The sequence below is a fragment of the Chrysemys picta genome, chromosome 3 (assembly GCF_011386835.1).
Source record: "Chrysemys picta bellii isolate R12L10 chromosome 3, ASM1138683v2, whole genome shotgun sequence".
Taxonomy (NCBI): Eukaryota; Metazoa; Chordata; order Testudines; family Emydidae; genus Chrysemys; species Chrysemys picta.
In genome coordinates this window covers 145,782,663-145,805,534 of record NC_088793.1, presented here as the reverse complement: position 1 = coordinate 145,805,534, position 22,872 = coordinate 145,782,663, and the positions used below count along the sequence as shown (strand labels likewise).

Below are 22,872 nucleotides of genomic sequence, written 5' to 3'. Positions count from 1 at the left end.
CACTAACAGATGATGATTTACATTTGGCATCATGGCAAACACAGGTCTTGAGAGAGGCTTTAAAGGAGTATAGAGAAATGGCATTACAGACCAGCTCAGGGAGGGTGTTCTATGCAGGGATTTCCCTACTCCTCCCCCCCCCCCCCCCCAGTTTTGTGAACTAGTTTCATGCAGTGTTGCCAATTTAGTGATTAGAAATTTGAAATGAAATTGAAACATTAATACACACTTCATATGCTTTTAAAGTGTATGATAAAATATGTGAATCTGAAAAAGTATCATAGGTTTGAAAAGTTTGAACATAGACTAGCTTCCTTATACAGCTGTTGTTTTTTATGACTATGTCAGTGCGTTCATTTCGGTGATGTTGGCCAACCTAATAATTTCAAATTATGTGTAAGCAAAGTATAAATGAGCTCTCCCTGACAGCTAGTGATGGGCTGGGGGAAAGGCTTCAGGACCAGATTGTATTTACATTCACACCTAATCTATCTAGGTATCCAGCAAACAGAGCTGTGTTGCTCAAGTGATAGATTTTGGCTGGGGTTGGGTTACAGATCACTTGAATGTGGGGGGAAGGTGTGGGGATGGGGGAGGGTAATTAAATGTTGTTCTTATTGTATGAGTAAAGGGCAGTAGAACTGTAATTAGCCTGTGCTGATTGAGGGCATCAAGAGAAAGGGTGGGAAAAGGTGTTTTGCTTGATGGTCTGCCTGAGTCACAAGTACTATTTGACTTCCCCTCTCCACTGTTTAAAGATAGAGCTGATTATGCTCCAAGGATAGTCTTTTGTTTGCTAAGTGACCACAACAGTTGAAATCACTGATAACCAGGTCTAAGTGTTTAGACCTGCTGTGGGACACTGTTTCTGTGGAAGAGAGGGTCCAGTCTGCACTAGAGCGAGGTTCCCCCACTGAGAGCTCAGCTGAAATCACTGAGAGCTGGGTGGAACCTCAAGAGACCAACTCACAGAGGTCACAGTGACAGCAGAAGGTGACGGCACAGGGCCATTGGTAACAGAACGATGGAGTGAATGGTGGCACAATGAACAACAGTGGCCAGAGCAAACAATGAGCATCTGGAGGAATGAGCAAGGTGCCTTCTTGCCCCCCACTTGAGAGGTGAACTCATGTGAAAGCACCTCTGAACCTCCACTGACCAAGGACAACACCGGTGAGTGTTAATGAGGCTGTTAAGAATGCTGGAGACACAATACAGTTCATGCAAACAAACATGGCTGTGGCATCATACTTTCTATTTAAGACCTTAAGCAAGAGATACCACCACACACTGCAAACTGGAGGCTAATGTTAAGTGCATTGTCACTTGTTCATCCTGAAGTTGAACACTGGTTCCGAACAAAACCAGCAAATGCTCACTATCTTTCTGCAAGAAACTCAACTGGCTGGCTAGAAACATGTGGTGCAACAGTGAAAGACTCAACAGTTGAAAAAGTGAAGAACTCTCTCACCACAGTCAAAAAATTTGGATACATGGCTGATGAATGCACCGATGCAAATGAACATCAGGTATTAAGTCATTGTGTACGTTATCTTGATGTCAGTGGTAAGCCAGTAGATGCATTTCTAGACGTTCAAGTTATAGAAGACACATCGGCTGCATCTGTGACAACCCACATCTTAGAGTTAAATGTTTGTCAATTGGACCCCAAACAGATGGCTGCTTGTGCATTTGATGGAGCTGCAAACTTCTCTGGAAGACATGGTGGAGTACAAGCTTTGCTCAGAGAAAAGTGTAACCCTAATCGCTCCTATACACACTGCAGAGGCCATCTACTCCAACTAGCACTCGTACGAGCTGCAGACTCTTCAAAAGACATTAAAAAGGCTATACATTTAATGTCTTCATTATACTCTTTTTTTTTTTTTTTTTTTTTTTCAGCAAGAGTCCAAAAAGACTGAATATCTTGGAAAATATAGAAGATACACTGGGACTGAAGTTCAAATTAGTCCAACCTGGGAAAACCCTCTGGCTTTCTCATGAGCGATCCTTGGCTGTTGTTTTAAAATTACTCCAGCCATTACTACTGGCTTTGAAAAGTATCTACCAAGATGGGACGGATCTAAGTAGTGAGGCTGGTGGATTACTTTTGCTACTACATTCAGAGAAGATTATTGCCATTCTCTCTCTTGTAAGTCTACTGTTGAAACCACTTGGGTCATTAAACAATGCCATCCAGGCATCTGCTACAACAGTAGTAGATATTTGTCCAGCAATAGAAGCTACATTTGGATCAATCAGAGAGCTATACATTGAAAAAGTACTGGAAGAAGCAAAGACTTCAGTCCAGAAGTTGACTAATGAAGGCATTTATATTGAATCCTTAAGTGAAGAGGACAAGAAATTTTTAAGACAACTGGAAAAGTACACAGACTTGATTCTTAAAAATCTACAACAGTGACTTCTAGATTCTACTCAACCTCTACGTAGCTTTTACAGATCCCTCTCCTATAAAACACCGACAGTTGAGCAGAGTGAGGCACTACCAACAATGGGGCTGCCATGTGCTCAGGACAGAATAGAGAATTTGAACACAGAGTGGAATATCATATGATGAATGAATAAAGATTTGACTTCAACTTTTTTATCATCACTAGTGGCTCGAACCGATCTTTGTGCCATGTTTCTTGAGATGAAAGAAGTAGGAATTCATCTCTAGCTACTCCCAGTCACAACAGCTAGAGTTGAGCATTCTTTTTAATCATTGAATAGAATTTTGTGTTCTGAAAGAAGTCCCCTTCTGCCTGATCATGTGAATTAACTAATGAGCATATCAATTGAAGGAAAGGAAGTACCATACACACGAGAAGCCACTGAAGATGAATGCATTGCATTCAAGAAGTTCAGTAACAGAGTTGTGCAAAATTATAACAAGAACCAAGAAGGATGTAGATGTAGTGCTTCATAGAAGGCTTGAGTAGCCAACTTTAATTTGTGTGATGATTTTGAAACATGAGTTAAATCTAATAAAATAGTCATGAAAAATTTTTCAGTTTTTACTGTGGTGCCATACAGCCCACCTTCAACCTCACGGTCTCACCCCTCATCGGCCCTGACACCCCCCCCCCCCCCCAATTTCAATTCCTGGGGAAAATACTGGTTCTATGCGTAAGGAGCAGAATGGAAGAAAGTGAGACTGGCAGAGTGAAGGGAGCAGGGGGTGACTAATTACAAGAGTAGATAAGTAGGAAGGGGCTAGATTACATGTGGACCTTAAAGTAAAGGACTAGAAGCTTGTATTTGATGTAGTAATAGAGGGGGAGTCTGTGGAGAGCTGAGAGGACTGACATGAGAGGAATGCAGCATTTTGTGTCTGGACCTGAGGGAACAAACTAGTGTCAGGAAGGAGAGTGGTAGCCCAGAAAAGAGATGCTAAGGGCCTGGCAAGAGGTTTCAGTGGTGTGGACCAAGGAAAAGTCAGACTTTGAAAACGTTGTAGAGGATGAAACTGCAGGATTTGAATGTGGTCTGGATGTGCAGGTTTAAAAAAGAGGCAGTCCAAAATAACACCTGAGTTATGTGCTTGAGTGGCAGGCAGGATGGAGGTGCCATCAGTGGCAGAAGATAGACGGAAAAGGGAGGATTTGGGAGAGAAGATGAGCTTGTTTTTGACCATCTTAATTTTAAATTTAGGGCAAGATGTCAGGAACACAGACTGAGATGTGGGATTGGGTGTAGGTCAGGAGCAGAGAGGTAGATTTGTGAACCATTGTCATAAAGCTAGTAGTTCAAGCTATGTGAGTAGATGAGGTAATCCCAAAATAGGGTGTAAAGAGCAAGAGTAGTGACTCCTCTGGGATTAAAACCCCACCAAAAAAGGGTGAGGATCCACAGAAATATGATAGTGAAGGAACAACCAAAGAAGAAGAAAGAATACAAGGAAGGGCAAGATGCACAAAAGTCAAAAGAGAATTTTTTTTAAAAGGAGGGTATGATTGACAGTGTCAAAGGTCACTGAGCAATCAAGGAGGAAGAGGCCAGGGAATGGTAATTGGAGACCTTGGTAAGAATAGTTTCAGTAAATTTGAGGGTCAAGAACCAGGTGAGAGGGGAATCAAGCACAGAGTTTGGAAGGGAGAGTGAGCAGTTGTTAATAGTGCACTCAATGAGCTGAGAAAGAGATTGAGGAAAAAGGCAAGGGAAGGAAAGTGGGGAACAAGGAAGGACATGAGGCAGAAGGAGTAAGGGTCACTGGAATAGGTGGAGGATTTAGAGGAGAGGAAGTGAGAAACCTCAGCATCAGGGATGGGAAAAGTAAGATAGAATGGAAGAAGGGAGAGTAAGAGAGAGTAAGAAGGTCACAATCAATTTCGCTCTGAAATATTTGGCAATATTCTGTATGGAGAGGAAGGAGGGTGCAGGAAGTGTGGTGGGTTTATGGAGGAAGTCAAAGGTGGCAAATAAATGGCTGGCAAATTTTTGTCTTGGGAGTCAAAGAGAGTGGAGAATTAGAGCTGTGAGAACAGGAAAATGGCAGAGCTGAAGGAGGAGTGAACCAATTTATAATGGCGGAAGTCCATGTGATCATGAAATTGTCTTCGGAGGAATTCTGAAGCCTGGGAGTAGGAGAGGAGGAAGTCGATGGGAATGAGCCAGCCTGGGGATTTGTGAAGCAGACTTTATACTGAGAGAATCTTGTGGTGGTGGTCTCTATATGCCCTGACTGTGACAGAAAATAAATTGTATGATATATTATTTGAGGAATAGTATGTGATCATGTAGGTGTGCATTAAAATACACTCTGAATAGCTGCCAGTATATTCTGGTTCTTCTAATCTCTTTCTCTGTTTTTAAATGCACATTCTTTCAGTGGAATGCAGTAAAAATTTCCAAGCTAGTTAAATTCCATCCTTCCTGTGTACAGATTTATGTGCACTTCTCTAAAGAGCTCTTTCTATTGTCTGCAAAGAAAGTGATATATATCCCTGGTTCTGAGCACTTATTGTCCTATGGCGGTACAAATGGTGTCCTCACCAAACTCAAATAAGACATCAGCATATCATCTATGACTGACAGATGCAGTGGGTTTGTAGTTAGAAGATTTTTACATTGAGGTGTTCCCTTTACTTACATGGCAGTCACAGGGATCAGGAAAATCCTTCTCTAGCAGATGCTGCATACAATGATTCTGCAAGCTGGTAATCCCCTTTCTGACTGCAGTGCATCTGACAGAAAATGATTAAGGCAAGATGCACACAAAAAGTACTGAGTTAAAAAAGTCTCATTAGTTCTAGTTTGTAATATGCTGAGAGAAATAGAGGGACATTTCATACAACCATGGTTGCTTTAAGAGTAATTTTGCAGCTTTAACATTGCTCTGGAAGATAATGGATTTCCATATGAATTTTTATCATTGTTAAGGTGTACAAAAGTGTGACTACTCATTCAGTTTTCCAATACAAAAAAATAGAAATGATACAGGGCTGTGCAATTGCATATTATCTCAAATGTGAAGAACATGTAAGAGCAAATAGGTTTTTTCCTTTTATTTGGGTGGGTCATATGTTGTTACCCTTGAGACATTGTTGATTTGAAGCACATCTTTCAAAGGTTTCAATTCCATTTAACAATGTCTCTTTAAGAGTGGCAGGGAGGGCAGAAGCATGAGTGACAGTTCAGACTGAGCAGACTTAATAGCTGTGCTAGTTTAAGACATGTGAAAAGATGTTTTTTGGCAACCTGGAAAGTACTACAGCAGTTGGCTTCAAAATAAAAGACAAGTAATATCGATTACATGTCCTTGTAATCTTGGTGGTCTTGAATGATGGGCATTAGTTACAGAAGAAGAGGACCATTCCTAAAAATATGGGAGAAGTGTGGCAAGACTATGGGGAATACAGAAAGCAATATTGGCTATGTTAAAAGATTTCTGGTGATATGAAGAGGATGAGTGAATAGAAAATCCATAGCTGATAGAGAGGAAGGTGTCATGTAATGAGACAGGACAAATTAATAAAATAGTTCAACAGTCTTTTAAATATCTGAGCAAGAGAAGTTCACACATCTGTACCTTGAAGTTTCTGGGGCAGATTCTGTGTTGTGTCTTCTGAGAGAGAGAGAGAGCACAGACGTCACAGTGTTGGGGAAGAGGCAGTAAAATGGCTTTATACCATCCATATACTGACTGACTGCCCCCAAGGGCTGCTCTAAATTAAGGCAGTTTCCCTAGGGTGCTTATGGGTTTCTCTTCAGCCCAGAATCCTCTGTAGCATTCAGCATTACAGGCACGGCACTTCCACTCTTATTCTCCCCTTCTCACTTACTGCTATGCTATGCCACGATTACAAGTCGATGAAGTTCACAAAACTCATCAGGAGATAAGAGACGGCGAGTTTCACAATCAGAACTAAAATGCAAAATTAATTTCTGGGATTTAACATTCCTGAAATAAGTATCTCACTCACATAGAATCCTATAAAGCTATCAAGAAATCTGCTGGGTGGGTGGGAGAGGGAAGAGAAAAAAGGTACATTATGATTGTGGTTTGTGAGGTGCTCAGATACAGTGGTGATTCGTGTCATATAAGACCTGAGAGAGAAGGGTTCCATGTATCATACAGGACCCTAGAGAGAAAGAGATTACAAACAGGAAATATTCAGAATAGTAGGATAATGGTAACGTTTTATAACTTTATTCATACTGTTCTATCTTATATCGTGGTACTATGTTTCATGGTGGAAGGACACATTATTAACATGCCACATCTACAATATGTATTTCAGAGGGCTTTTAAAGGAATTTAAAATTAAGGAGTCATATTATTTTCAATAAGCCATACTAAAGTAAATTTTAGTAAGCAGTGTGGGTGAAGGGATCAGGCAAAATTGTGGCTTATTACTTTACTGAATCAAATAAAACTTTATTTATGTCGGTCTGTAAAATATGTTAAAAACTATTAATAAAAAGATTTCTACAGAGAAGAAAATTAACAGGTATAGAATGAGGGGGGGGGGGGGAACAAAACAAGTTAACAGAAAGTCTGAAGTGACCCAAGCTAATGACCAAGGAGTTTGTGCAAAAGATTTGTTATTTAATTAATTGTTTTAGAGAAACAAACAAGCAGCTCTATAGAGCTAATTGTTTTATTAGTTAGGAAGGCAATATAAAGCATACTCAGTCAGAACATCCTAACGGAAAAAATACCATCTATATCAGCAGCTGATGATAGAGTAGAACTTCATACTTGAGAGGAAATGAATGAAACAATTTCATTTTATTTTACCTGACTTAAGTGTTGTTTTCCCTCCTTGGATTAGCAAAACTAACCACGCTAAGAACTGTTTCTGGTAAAAGAGGAAAACAACCATGTACCACTACAAGGGCTGGAACCTGAGGGATCCGATTTCTAAATCACTTTATCTATCTAGGTATTTACCAAGCTGATCACTGTAAGCCATTTTGCACTGGCTTCAAGAGGGGTAATTTCAGCAGAATCTGAACTGAAAGGGAAGCATCTTTTTATTCTCATAGAGGCTGAATATAAAGATAAGCATCCTGGGAAGAAGTAGCTGTGGATAATTACAAAATAGACGATTCCTTTGTAGAATTATCAATTGCTATGCATGCATTTTCTTTTCCTTGTCTTTTCTCAGTAAAGTCGGTACAAATGGATGGATAGAGCTATCTGTACTCTTGCTAGTCCTCTTAGGGTATGTCTATGCTGCAATTAAAAACCTGTGGCTGGCCCATGCCAGCTGATTCAGGCTCACAGGGCTTGGGGTGTGGGTCTCTAATTGCAGTGTGGACTTCTGGGACCCTCCCACCTTTCCAGGGTCCTGGAGCCCGGGCTCTGGAACCCTCCCTCTTTTCAGGATCCTAGAGCCCAGGCTCCAGGCTGAGCTGGGAAGTCTATACTGCAATTAAACAGCTGCTTAGTTCAAGCCCTCCAAGCCTGAGGCAACTGGCATGAGCCAGCTGCAGATGTCTAAATGTAGTGTAGACATACCCTTAGATAACTGTGGTAATAGTTAAAGAATCTGTGAAATTGGAAAAGCAGTTTTGATCATTCTGTTCCTTTAAATTTTCCATATATTCCACTTTAATTATCCATCACATACCTTTCAAAGATCCTGGAGAATTTTGACATGCATTCAAGCCTAGCAGCATCATATTGCATAGCGATATTACCATATGTGTATTATGGTTTTTTTTTTTTTTCAGTAAGGCACATTAATCTTAAAAATTAATAAAATTAACTTTTAAGCAAGATTAAGTATAACCATTCCATTTAGAGGAAGCAATGCCATCTTGTCCAGTTTAGACTACAAAGAACTTTATGCTTTATAATTTACTTTGGGAGGCAGTGTTTCCTAGGAGTTAGAGCACAGGACTGGGGCTCAGGGCACATGAGTTGTCTATTCCCAGCTCTGCCAATGGCCTGCTGGGTCACTTTGGGCAAGATACTTTACCTCCCTGGGCTTCAGTTTCCTCATCTATAAAATGGGGATAGTCCTGACCTTTGTAAACAGCTTTGAAATATATGGATGAAAAGTGCTATGTAAGAGCTAGGCACCATCATTATTATTATTCAGTTTGCAATTAATTGGATTACTTGTGAACCAGTATCAGATTGTCACATGGTTAAAATCTGTATCAAACTTCACATTTTCTGTAGAACAGTACAAAATCACTCCAATACCCTCAAGCTAGATTTCTCTCTGTCATTTCTTAGAAGACTACATAAGCTGTGATCTGCAAGAGCATTTACACCAATTACAAAGCCATTGAGAAATCGGAGCACAAGAAGCTGTTTAAGGTAGAATGGAATTTATTTAAATATTTTAAAGTAAATAGTATAGTTAATATTTGGAACAAATTGCTAGTATGTAGATTTTAAATATGTACAAAATGCTCTATTTAATAATAGTTAATCCTAACTGCTTTGCATGTTCCAGGAGTTTTATAAACATTAGCTAGTTAATAAATTTCTAACTTCTTGAACATGGGGTAGATTCTCTGTCTGGCTGTGCTCTCTTTCCACCACTCAGGCAGTGCAAAAAGGGAGAAGACTTTCTGCAACACCCATCTGGAGATCCTCAGTAGATACAAAATTGGTATAATCTGGATTGGGCTGCAGTCATGGGTGGGAGGAATATGCCCAGAGCACACAGTATGCCAGAAGTGAAACCCTGCAAGTTTTACCTTTAACTTCAGGGGGGCCAGGATTTCATCCCAAGTATCTTCAGCTGATGAACAGTCCTTTGGGACTGGACAGAGAACCAGGGAGCCACTCCTAGTACTCTCACAGTTCCCCTTCTCTCTGCCCTGTCAAACAGAAATTGGTTGAAGTAAAGAATCTGGTCTGGTATATTTTTAATGTGCATGTTCTTGATTCATTCTGGAGTCACACACACTAGTTACTTAACTATAAACAGGATTATTGAAAGGACAAAACACAAAAGGGGAAGACACCAATTTCCCTTAAAGCCTTGTTGAAAAATCTTTTATGAGGAATAAGAGGGTAGCTTGGACATTTAGGTTGTATATATGACATGTCACGGGTCTTCTGTTTTCTTTGATGCCAGATGTATATTTATATTGCCAGACTGCTGTAGGATTTCAGTAATTGGCTAATGTTTGGATAAGTGGATAAGGACTTGCTCAGGCTACATCATTTATTTATATGTGAAATAAAATGATGTTTCTATCATATATTATTGCTATATTTAAGCACATCTACATACATGACCAAATCACAGCATAGCCAAAATTAGGAAAAAAGGCATAATATGGAATATGTAGGACCCCACTGTGTTTTACATTTGATGTACCTGCATAAAATATGCCAAAATTGCTTCTCAAAGAAACTGTAGTTTGAAAGGTACAATATATTAATCATCCTTCAGTGTTCATTTTTCTTTAGTTTCAGTCCTGTAAATATCAGGAAACTTTATAAGCAGCTGGAGTTAGGATTTTATTCTAGAAGTGTCCTGGGCATTTATTGTTCCAAATGTTACGCTATGTCTATGTCCATTCAGAAACTCGGGGGCGGGGTGTGTGGAACCCATCTTTATGGTATTCCTGTACATTTTACAGAAATTAAAGAAGACTATTTTTGTGAACAGTTGGCACCAATCACACCCACCCCTAGGTAACCTTCATTGCCAAACAATGTTCCAAAAGAGGAAATTTATTACAGCACCTATTTAGGTATTCTAACATCATTCTGTCAAGGCCATAAAGTGATTTACATGGACCAATGTATTACCTCTGCTTTTAGACAAAATGAGTTTATCATGATTAATGATTTTACCATGACTATAAGAACAACTTAAAATGACGTAGCCATTTACAATAAAATATGATCTATATGTTTACATTCTTTCTCCTTATGCTCTTCATTTCATTTATTGAAGACATAAATGACTTACCACTGAAACAAGGTTAATATACTGTCACCATAGTTGTACGATGACTGAGTAACCAGTACTACAGGAGAAAGAGAGAAAAACTGTAGCTTAAATGTCAAAGTTCTGTAAAATCAGGCATAGGCAGAATGGAGCTTATTATATGAGCTAATAAGTATGACGAAGCTGTTTAAAAACATTTGGGATTCACTGATGTATTAGAAAGAGAACAAAAAGGAAATAATCCCTTCTGATATATATTTAATATTACACCTGTTACTTTTTGAGTCTTCCAAGTGACTGAACGCTTGGTCTATCTTCATGCTCAGATGCCATCTATCTGGCTTCAGAGGTAGAGATGATCAGAAGGAACTATGAAGGGGTCACAAAGGGCATCTATACTTAGGACAGTACTAGTAATAAAAAAAAACCCTTCAGACTCAAGAGAATTGGTTTTATTCTATTTTATATGATATTTTCAAATTTACTGCAACGGTAGCAGAGCAAGCTGTTTGTTTCATAAAGGATTTTAGCATCTAATAAGAAACCAGTAAACGACCTTACAGGCTGAAGATTAAAGTTCCCGAATAAGGACTAATCATTTTGGTTTGGACTAAATCTGGTGGGTATAAGAATGTTTGAAAGAAAAATTATTCCAGTATATTTTGGTCTAATGGAAGAGGTTTTATGGAATGGACTCTGCACTTTATTGCTATGTAGATTTCTTAACTAATAGAACATGTTTTAGCATGTTTAGAGTCAGACATTGCCTGATTTAGGCAGTTTGACAATGAGGTGATGAGTTTAGCACAATAAGAATTCAAGAACTCATTTTATTTCATGGTTACACAATAATTGATTTGTGGTTATTTTTGTGTTGCATTTTACTATAACTCAAATGTATAAAATCAATATCAAAATGGCTCTTCGTAGTTAAGTGCTTACACAGAGTCTAGAGATGAAAGCTTGGCTCTGTTGTCAACAGCAAAACTTCCATTGACTGCAGTGGGGCCAAGTTTCATCCTGGATGCATTCGGGCAGGCTATCATAACACTGCCTGCTTTTTTTGTTTTTGCTTACCTGTTCGAGCTACTTCCTTTAGACATGAGTTCTGCTTCAATGTGAGCATTTGCAATTACCAGGAGTATACCAAGGTCTAGGTGCAGTGCTTACTTCTTGATACTACATTTACCAAGAACCATTTTGAGAGTAGTTAGTAGGAGGTGAACATTCATGTCCACATAGTCCATTTTTTTGAAGGCTGCCTGGATACGTATGGCATCACAGAAACTTGGTGGGATAATTCACTTGACTGGAAGATTGGTATAGAAGGGTACAGCTTCTTCAGGAAGGACAGGCAGAGAAAAAAGCAGGGATGTATTGCCTTGTATATCAAAGATGATAGTAGGATCTGTTGAAAGTCTCTGGGTAAGGATAAAATGTGAGGGTGTGTGTGGGGGGGGGGGGGGAGAAAAGAAAAAAAAGATGTCATTATAGGAGTTTACTGTAGACCTCCTGATCAGGAAGGAAAGGTGGATGAGGCTTTTTTTTAAACAACTAATAAAATCATCCAAAACACACAAGACGTGGTGGTGAGGGGGGACTTCATCTACCCAGACATCTGTTGGGAAAATAATACAGCAGGGCAAAGATTATTCAACAAGTTCTTGGAATGCGTTGTAGATTATTTTTTATTACAAAAGGTAGAGAAAGCGGTTAGGGGAGATTGTGTTCTTGATTAGGTTCTGACAAACAGAGGAACTAGATGAGACTCTGAAGGTGGAAGGCCGGTTGGGTGAAAGTGATCATGAAATGAAAGAATTCATGATTGTAAGGCAGTGGTTTTCAAACTTTTTTTCTGGGGACCCAGTTGAAGAAAATTGCTGACCCAACGGAGCTGGAGATGACAGGTGTGGGAGGGCTGGAGCAGAGGATTGGAGTGCAAGGGTGAGGGCTGCAGGGGTGGGGCTGAGAATGAGGGGTTCAGGGTGCGAGAGGGGGTCAGGGCTCTGGGCTGGAGTGAGGGATGAGGGGTTTGGTGTGCAGCAGGGGCTCTGGGTTTGAGGGGGCTCAGGGCTCTGGGCTGCGGGCGCAGGCTCTGGGGTGGGGCCGGGGATGGGTGGTTTGGGGTGCAGAAAGGGGTTCAGGGTTTGGGGGGCTCAGGGCTGCGGCTGGGGTGTGGGGTGGGGAATGGGGTCAGGGCTCTGGCCTGGGGCCAAGGATGAGGGATTTGGGGTGCAGGAGGGGTTCTGGGTTTGTGGGGCTGGGGGTTGGGGTACAGGAGGAGGTAAGGGCTCTGGGCTGGGGGTGCAGGCTCTGGGGTGGGGCCAGGGATGAGGGGTTTGAGGTGCAGGAAGGGGTTCCAGGATTAGGTGGGCTCAGGGCTGGAGATTAGGGTTAGGGTGTGGGCTTACCTCCGGCGGTTCCCAGTCAGCAGCTCAGCTGGGGTGCAGAGGCAGGCTTCCCGCCTTTCCTGGCACCGTGGGCCGTGCTGTGCCCCGGAAGTGGCCAGCAGCAGGTCTGACTCCTAGCCGGTGGCATGCAAGCGACTTTGCATGATTTTCACCCACAAGCACCGCCCTCTCCACCCCGTGACCCCAGTGCTCAATGCAAGGGCAGTGTGTGGATCCCTGTAGCTGCCCCACCTAGGAGCTGGACCTGCTGCTGGCCGCTTCCGGGGCACAGCGCAGTGTCAGAGCAGGTAGGACTAGCCTGCCTTAGCTGGGCAGCACCACCAACAGGACTTTTAATGTCCCAGTCAGTGGGGCTGACCAGAGAGACCCAGTACTGGGTCGCCACCCAAACTTTGAAAAACGCTGTTCTAAGGAAGGGTAGGAGGGAAAGCAGCAGAATAAAGACAGTGACTTCAAGAAGGCAGATTTTAGAAAACTCAGAACTGGTGAGTAAGATCCATGGGAAGCAAGTCTAGGGGGAAAAAGAGTTCAGGAGAGCTGGCAGTTTTTTAAAGGGACATTATTACAAGTACAAGAACAAACTATCCCAATGCATAGGAAAGATGGAAAGTATGGTAAGAGGCCACCCTGGCTTAACCAAACTTCAATGACCTGTAACTCAAAAAAGAGACATACAAGAAGAGGAAACTGGGTCATATTACAATGAATATTAAAAAACAACCACCACCCAAGCATGCAGGGAGAAAATTAGAAAGGCCAAGTCACAAAGTGAGGTTAAACTAGCTAACGGTATAAAGGGTAACAAGAAAGCATTTTACAAATACATAAGACGCGAAAGAAAGACCAGGTACAGTGTAGGCCCATTACTAAATAAGGAGGGAAAGACAATAACAGAAAACATAGCAATGGCCAAAGCGATAAATGCCTTTTATGTTTCTGTTCTCACCAAAAAAGTTAGCAGTACTTGGATGACAAACATAGTGAACATCAGTGTAGATGGAATAGGGTCTGAGACTAAATAGGAAAAGAACAAGTAAAAAAAAAATTAGTTAGGAAAGTTCAGCAGGGCCTGATGAAATACATCCTAGAATACTTAAGGATCTGGCTGAAGAGATCTCTGAGCCATTAGTGATTGTCTTTGAGAACTCATGGAGGACAGGAGAGATCCCAGAGGACTAGGAAAGGGCAAATATAATACTTATCTATAAAAAGGGGAATAAGGACAACCCAGGGAATTATAGACCAGTCAGCTTAACTTCAGTACCCAGATAATGGAGCAAATATCAATCAATCAATCAATCTCTAAACACCTAGGAGGAAAAAAAAAGATGAAGTAACTGTTAACATGGATTTATCAAGAACAAATCTTGGCAAACCAACCTAACAGCCTTCTTTGACAGGATAACAAGCTTTGTGGATGGGGGTGGGGAAGCAGTGGATATCGTATATCTCAACTTTAATAAGGCTTTTGATACGGTCTCACATGACCTCATAAACAAACTAGAAAAATATAGTCTAGACCAGGGGTTCTCAACCTTTTTCTTTCTTAGGCCTGCCTAACATGCTATAAAAACTCCATGGCCCACCTGTGCCACAATAACTGGTTTTCTGGATATAAAAGCCAGGGCCAGTGTTAGCAGGTAGCAACAGAGCAGTTGCCGGGGCCCCCACGAAGCTACATTGCTCAGGCTTTGGTTTCAGCCCTGGGTGGCGGGACTTGGCCCTGGGCTTCAGCCCCATGTGTTGGGGATTCAACTTTCTACCCTGGGCCCCAGCAAGTCTAACGCTGGCACTGCTTGGCAGACCCCCTGAAACCTGCTCGCAGCCCCCCAGAGGGCCCCGAACCTCTAGTTAAGAACCACTAGTCTAGATGAACCGTCCAAAAGATGGGTGCACAACTGGTTGGAAAACCATACTCAGACAGTATTTATCAATGATTCAGAATCGAGCTGGAAGGGCATATTGAGTGGGCTTCCACGTGGATCGGTCTTTGAGCTGGTACTATTCAATATCTTCATAAATGATTTGGATAATGACAGAGTACACTTACAAAGTTTGCGGATGATACCAAGCTGGGAGGGGTTGCAAGCACTTTGGAGGACAGGATTAGAATTTGAAATGGTCTGAATTAAATAGGAAGAAAATCAATAATGACAAATACGAAGTACTCCACTTAGGAAGGAATAATCAATTGCACACATACAAAACAGGAAATGCCTGCCTAGGAAGGAGTAGTACAGAAGAGGATAGAGGGTCACAAACTAAATATGAGTCAACAATGTAATACTGTTGCACAAAAAAAAAATCAGTAGTCTGGGATGTATTAGCAGGACTGTTGTAAGCAAGATGTGAGAAGTAATTCTTCCACTTTACACAGCACTGGTAAGGCCTCAACTGGAGCATTGTTTCCAGTTCTGGGCACCACACTTCAGGGAAGATGTGGACAAATTGGATAAAAGCCAGAGAAGAGCAAATAAATAAATAAATAAAAGGCCTAGGAAAACATGACCTAGTAAGAAAGATTTAAAAAAATGGATTTGTATAATCTGGAGAAGACAGATGGAGGTCATAACAGTCTTCAATTAAGTAAAAGGTTGTTATAAAGAGGAGTGTGATAAATTGTTCTCCTTATCCACTGAGGACAGGACAATAAGTAATGGGCTTAAATTGCAACAAGGGCGATTTTGGTTAGACTTTAGGAAAAACTTCCTAACAGGAAGGGTAGTTAAGCACTTGAACAAATTATCTAGGGGTGTGGAAGCGCTGTCACTGGAGGTTTTTAAGAACAGTTAGACAAACACCTGTCAGGGATGGTCTAGATCAGGGGTCTCAAAGTCCCGGCCCGTGGGCCATCTACGGCCTGAGAAACTCCCCACTGCGGAGAGATGCAGGCAGACAGGCTGCCGACAATGTCTGCGGCAGGCGCTGATCCCCGCAGCTCCCATTGGCTGGGGGAGAGGGACAGAGATACCATCACTAGTCGCTAGGCAGAGTCAGCCATGGAGGCAGCACTGTACCTCAGGAATATACCAACTTGCATTGCTCGTCTTGATTTTTATTAATGAAATTTATTAATTGGTTCACCACTTCATCAATGGAGAGTGGATATACAGCAGCCTTTGCAAACCTGAGAAGGCCCAAGACTATTTGGGAATCCACCCTTTGCCTCAGTGTGAGAGAGCAGGGCTCTTGGAGCTGGCTAATCTGCTGGCCATGGATGAGTATCAAGATCTGTCCTACTGGCTGCTTCTCCAAATTGCTTTGGGAAGGACTTATGAAAATAACTCCACAAGGTGGAAACGCTGACTAATCAGTTTCTCCCAGAGCTTTACCAGTTGTTAAATTTAAAAGCCCTTTTAGAACCGGTTGTCCCACACGGTGGGAACCGGCTCCAGCTCACCACTGATTTGTGGTACAGAGAGGCATTTTGAAAGGAGGGTGTGGAGTGGTGGTTGGTCCATTGAGCCAGGGGTGATTTGAAGGTGGCAGGGGTCTCTGTGACCCCCCACTACTGATTCTCGCCATCAGCTGCTGCTGCTTAGTCAAACTCTCATTGACTTCAGTGAGAGTTTGCCTGAGAAAGAGCTGATTAAGGATTTGCTCCTATGCACAAAAATGTGTGTCTCATTCATTGCCACAACCTTGATAGATGAATCTGTCCATTTATCTTCATAAATACCTATTTAAGTATAGTTTGGCCACTACCCTCAAGACTTTATTAACTTCCACTGCGTATGACTTTCACTACAATTATTTTAGGTCCTGAGGGATGGGAATTCAAATTTATTTAATATAATTTATAACAAAAGCATAATATACAAATCAAAGAACTTTGTCTCTTTCAATTTATGTACAGTCTAGAAATCCAAATCCCCACAAAAAAACAAACAAAAAAACAGAAGGCTTCAGAAAGAAATAGGGAACAAAGTTCCAGGAAAATTAAATCCCTAATAATGTAATTGATTTCATTTTTCTTTTTACTTCTCAAAGTTAGCAGCAACCTTCTAGGCATGTCTGTTACTGAGAGCATTGACATTAATATAGAAGGAAATCCAGGATTTAGTAATGAGAAACGCTGCTTTGAAATTCCACAACTGCACAAGTTCCCTCCCAACAGAAAAATCACAGGAGCAGAGTAAAAGTGGATGGGCTGGATCCAAGGTCCTGCACCCACACGCAGCTGTACAAAGCGCGGGAGGGAGCTAAAGGTCAGCCTCACTGCCACAACTGACTCTCAGAGCTCCCCAGAATGTACCCTGCAGTCTTCTCTCAGGACATTTACCCTGAACTCCCACTGTCCAGCTCCACCTCTACTTGTGTGAATTTGATTGGAAGTAAAATTTTCCAGTTTGAAAAGTGACTTAATGATACAAAGGATCCTGAGTCCCATTGACTTTCATTGAGACTTGGGATAAATTTTTCAAAAGTCTTGCAGGCATTTGGGAACCTAACTCTCACTGAAAGTTAATAAAACTTGGATCCCTAAGTTACTGAAGCATTTTTGAGGAAGTTACCTTGCTTCTGTTGTGCCAACCTTCTCACTGCCAAATGCCTTGGGAGCACAGATGCTCCTCTTCATTCACCCATGGCCGATCTTTGGGCTTTAGTTTCTCTGTCAAAGACTGCTAATGCCTGGTTATGAAGCACTCAGACCTAATTAAAAAACACGTCATGAAGGCTGATGTCAAGATGAGGAACCTGCCCCTTGCTCAAACTTTAACCAATGAATCTTAAATACAAAGTCAGCAACTTTACCACGAGTTACAGAAGTGTCAGTAGCATTGGCACTTATATAATCTTTTCAGACATATTGAGGATGAGTCCATTATATATCATCCCTGCAACATATAGGGTGGGGGAAAAAGAGTACTAATGTAAAGCGATCCAGACTTTGCCCAACCAGAGAGGCCAGATTGCAGTTTTCCAAGAATGGAAAGGCTGCTCCTACTGTAACAAGTATAGAAAAGAACAGATTGCAGCATGTATTTGGAGGTGCAGCCTGCAGAGATGACTGATCATAGCGTGAAATACTCTCTCTTGATCAAGATGGAGCACTGCATGCGCGGACATGTTTTCTCTGGATCGCACCTCTATTAAAATAAAGGTGCCTGTGGGCTGTATTATAGAACTCCAATACACCACACTTGGTATATAAATTGCACTTTGGGGTTCACTGCTCTAGAGTCAAACTAGCCCAATAAATCTTGGATTGTTTGTTTAAGAGTGTAGGTGCAATCTTGCATGTTTCACCCAATGTCAGCACCTTTTATGGAAAATCACAAAGGCTAAGTAGAACACAGTATTTTGTCAAAAACAAGTCACCACCACATTTCAAGCACTGATGTATTTCTGCTGTGACAATTTGTCTGTCTGAATACAAGATAGTTGGTTAAAAAGATAAATAATAATTTATGAACATTTATCTGAAACAGCTTCACTGACTTATGTTTGTTCCTGGTGCTAAAATATGGAAAAATCTGCCTCATTTCTGTAGAAAAATGTTTTAAATTTATGATTTCTGTTTCCAGAACAGCTAATATCCCAGGAAGATGAATTGTCATTCCAATCAAATATTGTTGTGCCACTGACTAGCTGATGGAGAATAAACCTCCCAACAGAGGGAAAAGACTTTAAAAATACAACAAATAATATAAGAAAAAGCCAAAAGGAAAAAATCAAATGAAAATCACAACTAACAAATGGGAACAAGTTCCCTATGCAAGAATATGGATATAGGGAAAAATCCACAAACAAAAGTGGGGGAAAAAACAACCAAAATAATAGAAAATGTTGACCCAATAAAAAAGTAGTAGCTTTAAAGCCACAAATAATATTTATAGCAACATAGGCTAAGTTAATAATAAGGTTAATCAAGGCTTCTACATCAGGACATAAATAGATCACTTATGAGGATCAGAAATCCCTCCCCCACAAATCTCTTAACTGCATTGTGAAATTGAAAAAAATGTATTTTGATTTTCTTTTTCCTGTTTGTTAATTATCAGGTATTGGTGACAGCCAGAAGCAGGATGTCTGACCTGATAGACATTGTGCCACAGAAAACACAGGGTCCTGGAAATTGATATGGATTGAAACCTATTCCACACTGGAGCAATGTTTCTGTAAGACCACTGAAATTAATTTCAGTTTTGTACTTGAAAAAAAGCACCCTCTCATTTGTGCCCACCTAAATTCTATGACATATGCAGCTGTTTTGAATACTTTAATTTCTTCATTCTGCACATACTTGATATTGTATTTGTCTGAACTGTATACAGGATACTGTCTTTAGCCTCTTTTCTTCCCACTCCCGTTGATATTGGTTTTGTTTCCTCAAGTCTAAAAATGTCAACTAGACATTAAAATTATGTTGGTTTGCACTACTGAAATAGTGTTTATAAAAGAATATTGAAGAGTTAATGTCACGGGATAGCATGCTGCAGAGGAGCTCAGAAATTTTGCATAGTGTGGACTACCTCCCCATCCACTGGTGAGCACGCAGACCATTTCTTCCCAGATTGGTGTTTGTTACACCCTTTGTGACAGCTGCAGCAATTGCTTACATGGGAAAGAGATGTTAGGAAGAATTCAAAATATTTGAAGCTTCTTTTAAAGCAATGTAGCACATGCAGAGAAGGAGACGCCTATATGTCAGCCCACTTGCTGCTGATCCACAGACTAACTTACTGTATTGTAAATAAACAATTTCACATAGGGAGTGGGAGGTTGCCATGTTTTAAAGATAAAAAGCTAGTGTTGCTTAATATGTAACTTGTTTATGGTCACAGTAATGATAGCTGTACAAATAGCTCTTGTAAAATGCTTTTTATCTGTAGATCTCAAAGCTCTGTCTATACTAATACTCAGTTTTTACCTGTTCAGAGCAAGGTTTTGGATAGGGTAGTAAACATGCCTGAGCCATTTCTGCACCAGTTCTCTCACTGTCAGGAGCTGAAAAATAGGAGCTACTGTAGACCCTGACAGAGTCAGCATTTTATTCTTCACTCCGCCATTAGTTGCATGCATGGATCTAAACCTAATGTTGTGAAACAGAGTTTGACCTGTTAAATGGTATTGCAAGTATCCACGGTTCCTGTATCCAGCTGCTGGCTGTATTTCCCTTACTTAAGTTAGCAGCAGAAGAGTGGGTGCAGAAAAGGATGCTCCGCACGGTGCTGTGTAACTGTACATTGACTGGAATTCAGAAGTGAACCAGTGAGTTGTACAAAGGCATCATCAAAAAGCTGAAGTCAAACACATGCTTGAAAACCACCAAATATGAAGTGGAGCATGTTTGTTCTATACAAAAATCTTAAAACAAAATTATTGCTTTTATTTTTATGAAGCAAACTCTTGTAGGCTGCTCAACCATTTCTGCTAGTCTTATGGCTACTCTAGGCTGTGCTATTATGAGAAAGCTTGGCATTATGTTTGTGGAAATAGGACATGAAGTCTCAGGACATGCCATTGATGTATTGATAAGTAAAGGTAAGATGCTTGGTGCAAACTTTTCACCTTTTTGCAAGGTGACTGCAGAATTCAAAGAGCAGCATAAGAAAGCGCAGACTGTATGGTGTAGATCTGTCAGTGGTGAAGGATGGGCAGATTGGTCTAAAAGTAAGACTACAAATTATGGGGGAGATTTTCAAAGACACAAATGGGAGTTTGGTACCCTGTGTGATTTTGAAAATCTCCCTCTGTTTTTAATATAGAAGAACCCACTTCTTTTTGGTACAACACTAGCCAGAAGATAGTTTGTGTTAAATTAAGAGAGATTGACATTTTAGGCAACTGTAATGCGAAGACTTTAAGGACCACATTGTTCTAGTCGGTCTGTACAGCTCAGTGATAAAGAAATGCTTGTTTTGGAAAAGATTTTGACCTCATTACTTTATGCAACTGGTACGCTAATGAAAGAGCATGGAGAATTTACTTTTGGGAACTGATTAAAGGAGTTTGACTGCTCCATGGGTATTGCAAAACATGATGATTTTATAGCTTGATAATGCATCAGCTCCCTCCCAGGTACTGAGGCTCAGAAATGTGAAGATGCACTTTTTACTACTTCACACCATCTTCAAGACTTAGCCACCTGATGGTCAAACAATTCAAAATTGGATAGCGCTGTATCATTGCCAACAGTTGCAATACTGGGCCAAAGTCAAATGCAATGTAATTATTGGAGTAAAATAGTCATACTATTTTTGCACTCACACCATTGTATAACTTCTATTGATTGGACATTCATAGAGGCTTGATTCTGATGTCATGTGCACTGGTTTTATACCTGTGTAATTTCACTGCATCCATTTCAGTGGCACTACTCCTGATTTACAACAGCATGTGAGATCAGAATTATATCTCCTGTGCAAAAAGGTACTCACCAGAAGAGGGTCAGTCATTTTGCCCACCCACTTAATGTCAAATTGGTGCAAATTACATATTTAAAATAAATGATGGTTAGTGAGAGCAGGACTTTACATTTTCATTAGATAATTAACCTTCATGGAACAGATCCTCAGCTAGGCTAAGTTTGTGATAGTTTGAGTGGCTTTGCTTGAGCTGTCACAATTCAATCCACCTGAGAACCTGTGTGGAGTTTTGGCCCAAAAGGAGTTTTTCTGGAAAAATTATTTGTATCTAAAAATGGAGATATATAATGGAAACAATTTTACAGTCTTAATTAGTGCTTTTGCTTCAATAATATAATACAAAATATAGTTAACTGGATTGTGCAAGCCTAGGGTAATTGCTAGAGATCTGGGAATGTGATGAGGTTTACAAACCTCACACTGGGCAAGCCCAGTAGCCCTACCTCTTTAGATCTGCAGAGCATGCTCTAAAGAGAGGAAGCTTAAATGCACCTCAGTCAGGGACGAAGACAGACCTACTCTGAGGGCTCCTGGACAAGGCTGCTGCAGAAGCCTCACCGAGAGGATTAGAAGTGCATGCTGAGCTGAAGGTTTGGTTATCTTTTCTTTTGTTACCTTGTATTGGACTTAGAGCCATGGAAGAGAGACAGATGGTAGGGAGGGTAACTCTGGTGCCAGACACGGTTGACTTACATAGGGCCCTGAGTCTGAGCCTGCTGGAGGGACATAAGCCATATTTCAATCTCACTCCCCCTTTGATAAGAAGAGGGTGAGGACATTGCAACGTGAGGTGAAGCTACACCTCAGGTGAGGAACTGGACTGAAAGGCCTTCCTGCTGATAGGTGATACTGGGTGCACCTTACCCTCCATTACATGGAGGATTCCACTAAGTGGGACTCATTTAATTTTGAAGTGTGTAAAAAGAATTAACCTCATGCACGTTAAGGAAAGGTATTGTAAATAAATACCAGTCTTTAGAGAAACTTACATCTCATAGTCCTTTGTTAGCATTCCACTTCATAGTGTAAGATAATATCAAGGCAGGAGAAGTTTACCAAAATGTAAATATATTCCAATGTTCACCTGCTTGTTTTGCTTAATATATTTAATTACAAGGATTTCCCTAAGGTAGCAAATAGGCCTGCTTAATTTGATACTTTGAAGTCCAGTAAGTATTTTGACAGTTATGTGCAATCAGGACAGGCCATGGATTAACATAACATCTCTTAAAAAAGAAAACCAGGTTGTTTCAGCCAAAAGTCTCTGCAGACTTATAACACACAAGTATTTAACGTTTCTGCTGAACACCCGCATAAGGACATGACATCAAGTTGCTGGCATTTTTAATTATTAGAAATGATGCATTTTAAAATAAAGAAAAAGTTGAATAAGTCCAATTTGATATTTATAAACAGTGAACAAAAAAAAAGAGGGTGAAAGGACTTCGTTTCTTGCCTCATTTAGAATATTGTTAATATAGCAGGTCTCTAATTAATGTAATATTACATATCTTATCTAACTGTGATTTAAGGTAATACCAGTATGATTTGATTTGTCCCTCAAGGACTACTGAAAATTAAGAACCAATAACAGTGCATGTTGTGTTAGCCGCAAGACTTATAATTATTAATCCAGCCAATAACTGATTTTTTTTTATGATGTATGCATGCAAGTATAAAATGAAAAATATACCTAACTATAGAATGTAGCAGTCCTAT

The 22,872-nt window shown here is 40.5% G+C and overlaps 1 long non-coding RNA gene across 2 annotated transcripts in view; it reads left to right on the top strand.

Moving 5' to 3' along the window:
• Positions 1-22,872, top strand: part of LOC112060477 (uncharacterized) — a 49,558-nt gene that overhangs the window by 21,257 nt on the left and 5,429 nt on the right. Inside the window, exons 2-3 of one of the 2 annotated variants that reach the window (XR_010599805.1) lie at positions 8,693-8,776; positions 18,787-18,903. This is a non-coding gene — a long non-coding RNA (uncharacterized LOC112060477). Of the gene's footprint in view, positions 1-8,692; positions 8,777-18,786; positions 18,926-22,872 lie in introns of those variants that run through there. The other variant, XR_002889764.3, reaches the window with a different exon arrangement.